Source organism: Bison bison, unplaced genomic scaffold (assembly GCF_000754665.1).
Source record: "Bison bison bison isolate TAMUID 2011002044 unplaced genomic scaffold, Bison_UMD1.0 scf7180017864146, whole genome shotgun sequence".
In the NCBI taxonomy this organism is placed as follows: Eukaryota; Metazoa; Chordata; class Mammalia; order Artiodactyla; family Bovidae; genus Bison; species Bison bison.
This window is the reverse complement of record NW_011494718.1, coordinates 1,066,363-1,073,895: the sequence shown is the minus strand read 5'-3', so window position 1 is coordinate 1,073,895 and position 7,533 is coordinate 1,066,363. Positions and strand designations below refer to the sequence as shown.

General features: G+C 37.5%; 1 long non-coding RNA gene across 1 annotated transcript in view; it reads left to right on the top strand.

Moving 5' to 3' along the window:
* The window catches only part of LOC104989141, a 17,926-nt gene extending 13,620 nt beyond the window's left edge, over positions 1-4,306 (top strand). The window contains exon 3 of the long non-coding RNA XR_825330.1: positions 4,268-4,306. This is a non-coding gene — a long non-coding RNA (uncharacterized LOC104989141). The remainder of the gene's footprint in view (positions 1-4,267) is intronic.
* The last annotated feature ends 3,227 nt before the right edge of the window (positions 4,307-7,533 follow it).

Genomic DNA, 7,533 nt, shown 5'->3' with positions numbered 1-7,533 from the left:
ATTGGGGGCAGGAGGAGAAGGGGATGACAGAGGATGAGACGGCTGGATGGCATCACCGACTCGATGGACTTGAGTTTGAGTAAACTCCAGGAGTTGGTGATGGACAGGAAGGCCTGATGTGTTGCAATTCATGGGGTCACAAAGAGTCAGACATGAGTGAGCAACTTAACTGAACTGAACTAATAATTATGTACTTATATTACCTTTGTAACCTCTGTAGTGTTTTAAGTAATAAAAAGCTTTATGTCCAAAATTTCAGTCCTTTTAAATAAAGTTTTATAAAAAAATATGATTATTTCAGGGGCTTCCCCAGTGGCTTAGTGGTAAAGAATCCCCCTGCAATGCAGGAGCCAAGGAGATATGGGTTCGATCCCTGGGTTGGAAAGATCACCTGGAGAAGGGCTTCCTGCCTGGAGACTCCTGTGGACAGAGGAGGTGGGCTACGGTCCATAGGGTTGCAAAGAGTTGACCATGACTGAAGCAGTTTAGTTGCTTCATGCACACACGATTATTTCATCTTATCATTGTTCAGTTGCTAAGTCATGTACGACGCCTTGTGACCCCATGGGCTGCAGCACACCAGGCTCATCTGTGCTTCACTATCTCCCCGAGTTTGATAAAATTCATGGTCATTGAGTCAGTGATGCTCTCTAGTCGTCTCATCCTCTGATGTCCCCTTCTGCTTTTGCCTTCAGTCTTTCCCAGGGTCTTTTCCAGTGAGTCAGCACTTCAAACCAGGTGGCCAAAGTATTGGAGCTTCAGCTTCAGCATTGGTCCTTCCCATGAATTTTTGAAAATTGAGTTTTAAGCCAGCTTTTTCACTCTCCTCTCTGAATCTTCATCAAGAGTCATTTTAGTTCCTCTTCACTTTCTGGTATTAGAGTGGCATTATCTGTAGATCTGAGGTTATTGATATTTCTCCCAGCAATTCTCATTTCCATCTTGTGGTCCATCCAGTCCAGCATTCTGCATGATGTACTCTGAATATAAGTTAAATAAGCAGGGTGACAATGTATAGCCTTGACACCTTCCTTTCCCAACTTGGAACCAGTCAGTTGTTCCATGTCCAGTTCTGTTGCTTCCAGACCTGCACACGGGTTTCTCAGGATAGATAAGGTGGTCTGGTACTTCAATCTCTTTAAGAATTTTCCACAATATGTTGTGATCTATACAGTCAAAGGCTTTAGAGTAGTCAATGAATCAGATAGTTTTCTGGAACTCCCTTGCTTTCTCTATGATCCAATGAATGTTGGCAATTTTACTGCTGGTTCCTCTGCCTCTTCAAAAACACTGCTTGTACATCTGGATAGTCTCAGTTCATATACTGATGAAGCCTAGGTTGAAAGATTTTGAGCATAACCTTCCTAGCATGTAAAATTAGCACAATTGTATGGTAGTTTGAGCATTCTTTGGCACTGCCTTTCTTTAGGATTGGAATGAAAACTATTTCCAATCCTATGGCCACTGCTGAATTTTCCAAATTTGTTGACATATTTTGTGCAGCACTTTAAGAGAATCATCTTTTAGGATTTGAAATAGCTCAGCTGGAATTTCATCACCCCCACTAGCTTTGTTCCTAGTAATGCTTTCTAAAGCCCACTTGACTTCACACTCCAGGATGTCTGGTTCTAGTTGAGTGACCACTGGTTATACAGGTCATTAGGACCTTTCTTGTATAGTTCTCACTGCATTCTTGCCACCTCTTAATTTGTTATCCTTCTGTTAGGTATTTACCATTTCTATCCTTTATGACCCCTATCCTTGCATGAAATGTTCCTTTTCTATTTCCAGTTTTCTTGAATAGATCTCTAGTCTTTCCGATCTTTTGTTTTCCTCTATTTCTTTGCATTGTTTATTTAAGAAGTTCTTCTTATCTCCCCTTGCTATTTTCTGGAACTCTGAATTCAGTTATGCATATCTTTTTCTTTTGCCATTGCCTTTTGCTTCTCTTCTTTCCTCAATTATTTGTAAACCCTTCTCAGAGAACCACTTTGACTTCTTGCATTTTTCTTTGGGATGGTTTTATCACTGGCTCCTGCACATGCTATAAATGTCCATCGATAGTTCTTCAGGCACTCTGTCTACCAGATCTAATCCTTTGAATCTATTCATCACCTCCACTGTATAATCATAAAGGATTTGATTTAGGTCATACCTCAATGGCCTAGTGCTTTTCCCTATTTTCTTCAATTTAAGCCTGAATTTTGCAGTAAGGAGCTGGTGATCTGAGCCACAGTCAGTTCCAGGTCTTATTTTTAGCCCTTTAGCCCACAAATAAAACTAATACAATATTTCCTATCATTATGAAATGAAACTTGGACTCAGTAAATATCACCCAATAAAATACATGTTGAATGATTCACTTTTAATGCATCATATGAAATTATGCTACTAAACATCAGACATTAAACACATCTCCTAACATAATTCTTAAAACATCATTTAGGAAGAGTTTAGTTCACTCGTCAACATTATACAACGACATGTAATACATATGTTTCAAAATAACCAAATAACATGAAATTTTAACATAAAAAGAATTCAGAGAAGTCTCGTTAAATGTTACATAACATTCTTTATTTCTGGTAGCCAGTGTATCCAGGATGCAGGATAATTGATAGTATCTTTGCTTTGCATAGAATGGAGGCATGTGGGTTTAAATATTTTTTAATACAGCATTATTGAAAGCAGAGTCAAAATTAAATTCAGGACAGTGAGTTTCTTTGCACTAGTTTATTCTTGGGAACGATTTTGAGAAATATCAATTTCTCCTATTTTGTAAAATTCTTTTTCTCTACTGTATCTTAGCCCATGATTCAGCATTTTAAAAACTACAGTATTTCCCCACATTTTCCATGAGAATGTAGGTGCACAAACAGCTCTGATCTGAGGTTATGGAGAAGGCTGTGGAAGAGCAAGGGCACATCTGAGAGTATAAAAATCAATGACATTAATAATGGCAGATTATCAAAACTGTAGAATGGTGGACAATCTACAGCTGGGAAACCTGATACCTGAGTTGTAATTCTAGATTTCTTATGGTCCTTTGTGTGAGAACAGGCAAGTGCAAGGCTTTGGAAATCAGTTTCTTTAACTTAGAAATAAGAATTTGGACCAGGTTTATTAAATTATTAAAATCTCTTTCAGATGCATAGTTGTATCACTCTATGGTACCAAACTTTGGACACGTAACTAACAGCTACTGCTTTGGCAACAGTGAAAAATATCAGTTTCAATACTATTTAAAACAGTAAATGAACTACTCACATTTTCAAAATGTGGTGCAATACAAATCATTGGAATACTGCTATCCCCGAACAATTCTTACTTTCTTTTTCTTTATAATTTTATTTATGTATTTGTTTTTGGCTGTGCTGGGTCTTCATTGCCTCACGGACCTTTCTCTGTCCATACCTGCAGCGAGTGAGGCTGCTGTCTTTAGCTGTGGTGTCTGGGCTTCTCACTGCAGTGGCCTCTCCTGTTGCGGAGCACAGGTTTTAGGTTGCACAGATGTCCACAGTTGCAGTATATGGGCTCAGCAGTTGCGGCTCCAGGGCCCTAGAACACAGGCTCAGGAGTTGTTGGGCACAGGTTTTGTTATTCCGAGGCATGTGGGATCTTCCTGGAATGGGGATCAAACCTGTGTATGCTCCTCTGGCAGGCAGATTCTTTACCACTGAGCCACCAGTGAAGCCCTAGTTCTTATTTTCTTACATTAAGAAAATTTTAACCTCTTCCTGATCTAACATGCCATATCATTTCTTTTTATTTATGTAACACTAATTTTCCTGGTTATTATGAACTTTGATTCTGAATAAAATGGTGGTGCTAGTGGTAAAGAACCTGCCTGCCAATGAAGGAGACATAGGAAACTTGGATTCAACTCCCTGGATCAGGAAGATCCCCTGGAGAAGGAAATGGCAACCCATTCCAGTATTCTTGCTTGGAGAATCCCATGGGCAGAGGAGCCTGGTGGGCTACAGTCATAGGGTCGCAAAGAGTCAGACACAACTGAAGTGACTTAGCACAGTTTCCTTGGTTATTATGAAACTTCAGTTCTGAATAAAATTTTATCTTTTACTATCATTAAAATTTCTAGAGAAATTGTTATCAGTAATGTTTTAAAATATTCATTAAATTGCTCTTTACTTGAAAGTGTCAGCATTTTTCAAGTCCTCAATACAGTTTACAAAAGTAGAAGTTTAATCTGAAAATCTGTAGGGTTTTAGTGTTTTTAATTTGAATTAATATTCCCTCATATTCCCAGGTGGTGCAGTGGTAAAGAATCCACCTGCCAAGGCAGAAGAAACAGGAGACAGCCAGTTCAGTCTCTGGGTGAGGAAGATTTCCTGGAAGAGAAGGAAATGGCAACCCACTCCAGTATTCTTGCCTGGAAAATACCACGGACAGAGGAGTCTGGCAGGCTCCTGGGGTTGCAAAGAGTTGGACACAATTGAGCACACACATATTTTAAGAAAAACTTAATAAATGTTAATGATATTGATATCTGATCATTTTAAAAGAAATACATGGAAATCATATGCCTTAAATAGATAAACATCTTCCGGAGAATATTATCAGGCTTGATTCGTCTCTTCGGACCTCAAAAAGTAAATTCACTCAGCTCTCAGAACTCAGCTTTATTTCTGCTACAGGAGAAGAGGTTATTTCATTCTGTTAGACCATTCAATCAGTACAGCTTGTTGTAAACAGGAAATAATATTTTATTTAGCATAGTCAGATGAAAATTCCATTTGAGAGAAATGACTTGTTGGGTCTTTGAAAACACCTCAATTTCCCTTTTCATTTACCTCACAAGAATGCTATGGAATTACTATTTAGATTTCTTTTTAGAAGGTCCCAAATGCAGGTCATCTCTATATTTTCTTTTGAGTGCTACAACTAGGCTGTCCAGGGAAGCAGAGATTTATTCTTGTACATCAGTCATGTGCAATGTTAACTTACCATTATCAGCCCCATCCATGTTAATCTTGTCACAAACATGAGATGGGGAAACACACGGCTCAGCATAAGAAGTAAATGAAAACAATGAACACTTACTTATTAAGCCTTTCCTTATGCTTTGTTAATTAACTATGATGTGATAACTGTTAATTCACTAAGCATGATAAATTAGAAGAAAATGGTCAGGATGCTGAAGAAAATATTTCATGTGAAATCTATCACACACATAGTGAAGATCTCAGCCATAAAAGTAGATGTACTTTTTTCTATTTTTCTTTACCTCCATGGAATTTGCAAATATCTTTTAAGCTCTAAATAGCTAATTCAATACAATACATACTTAATCTATTCTCTTTTATGATTTTTTTTTTTAAATCTGTAGCACTGATGTGATCTTACAGAGATATGCATGACATTTTTCCTACTTTGCACATCCACTGAAGCAAGCAGGCTAATCCTCAGAGTGTGAAACCTCCTGAATAACTGTCTCAAAGTCTAAGTTTCTTAATCCATTGGGTATTCTGACATTCAATTAATAGACATGGGCATTTGAACTAACTCAAATATGAATTCCTTTTTTACATTTTTGATTGATTTCTATCTCAGTACTTTTATCTGCAAAATGAAGATAATAACATATACTCTGAATAGCTGTTGTAAAGACAAAAAAATAATACTTGTAAAGATCTAGTAGAGAGTATACAACAGATGCTTAAAAAACAGTAATTTTACTCTCATCTACTACTGCATTGCCTCACTGGTTAAAGCAGTGTTTCAACTCAGAGCATACACTTGGTCTGTGATAAACTAGATGACAAGTATGAGTACAATTAACGAGGACATGCAAAGATCAAATAAATACATACTTTGGACATTTTCTACAAATTATATTTTCATAATTTCTTCTAAATTTAAGTTATATGACTCTAGATTAGCTAAGAGGACAAAAATTATCTATCATTTTTATGGCTTTAGTCTAGAAAATAATAGTTATAATGACCCTGGACTCTTGTGAAATTTCCATAACTAACGTATACCACTACTATGAAATGGACATCTTTTGATATCAATGAAATGATAAAGTGAGATAAAATTTAGGAGATATAGTTTAGAGGTCTACTCATTATAAAGTGCCTATGATTGTCATTTTAGCAGGAACAGATAAAGTACACTCATATTAAAACATAAGGTAACATTCTTAAATAAAATTCCTCGATGATTTGAATGATTCTACTGAACTACTGCCTCAGCTGACCAAAATTCTAAGTTGTACAGTGTAAATGCAACTACTTTGAGCTAAAGGCTAGTTTTAGAAGAAATAGTATATGTATACCGCGGTAATCATTCATTTTAAAACCTGAATCTAGATGTGCAATCATTCAGAAATTTAATTATTTCTATGATTAAGGTACTAGATGATTTTCTTTTGATATTGGGGAATAAACACACTTAAATAACATGCACAGGTTAGTGCAAGTCATCATGGACATGATAAAGGGTTATATATTTCAATGGTTAAAAGCAATCTGATTATTAGGTCTTCATTTTTGGCAATTTACGAGATGGCACAGTAGTAATCTGCCTGCCAATGGAGGAGACACAAGAGACGTGGGTTTGATTCCTGGGTCAGAAAGATCCCCTAGAGAAGGAAATGACAACCCACTTCAGTACTCTTGCCTGGAAAATCCCATGGACAGAGGAACCTGGCGGGATATAGCCCATGGGGTTGAAAAAGGTCAGTCAGATGCAACTGAGCACGCAAGCACACACACACATCTAGAGATAAAAATACCTTCATTGCTTTCACTGAGTAAACTCCAAAGCATCTTTTTCATTGTCAGCAGAAATGATCAGCATTAATTAAAACAGACTCTTCTAACAATAAATAACTGAATGAATAGTTTTAAAGTTAGTTTGGCTAAAATTGTTGAACTGATAAATAACTAAATAAGGCAAGAATCAGTTCAGTTCAGTTCAGTCACTCAGTCAGAGTCTCTGACTCTTTGCCACCCCATGGACTGCAGCATGCCAGGCCTGTTTGTCTATCACCAACTCCCGGAGTTTACTCAAACTCATGTCCATTGAGTTGGTGATGCCATCCAACCATCTCATCCTCTGTGGTCCCCTTCTCCTCCTGCCTTCAATCTTTCCAAGAATCCAGGTCTTTTCAAATGAGTCAGTTTTTTGCATCAGGTGGCCAAAGTATTGGAGTTTCAGCTTCAGCATCGGTCATTCCAATGAATATTCAGGACTGATTTCCTTTAGGATGAACTGGTTGGATCTCCTTGCTGTCCAAGGGACTCTCAAGAGTCTTCTCCAATACCACAGTTCAAAAGCAATTCTTTGGTGCTCAGCTTTCTTTATAGTCTGACTCTCACATCCATACATGACTACTGGAAAAACCATAACTTAGACTAGACAGACCTTTGTTGACAAAGTAATGTCTCTACTTTTTAATATGCTGTCTAGGTTGGTCATAGCTTTTCTTCCAAGGAGCAAGTGTCTTTTACTTTCATGGCTGCAGTCACCATCTGCAGTGATTTTGGAGCCCCCAAAAATAAAGCCTGT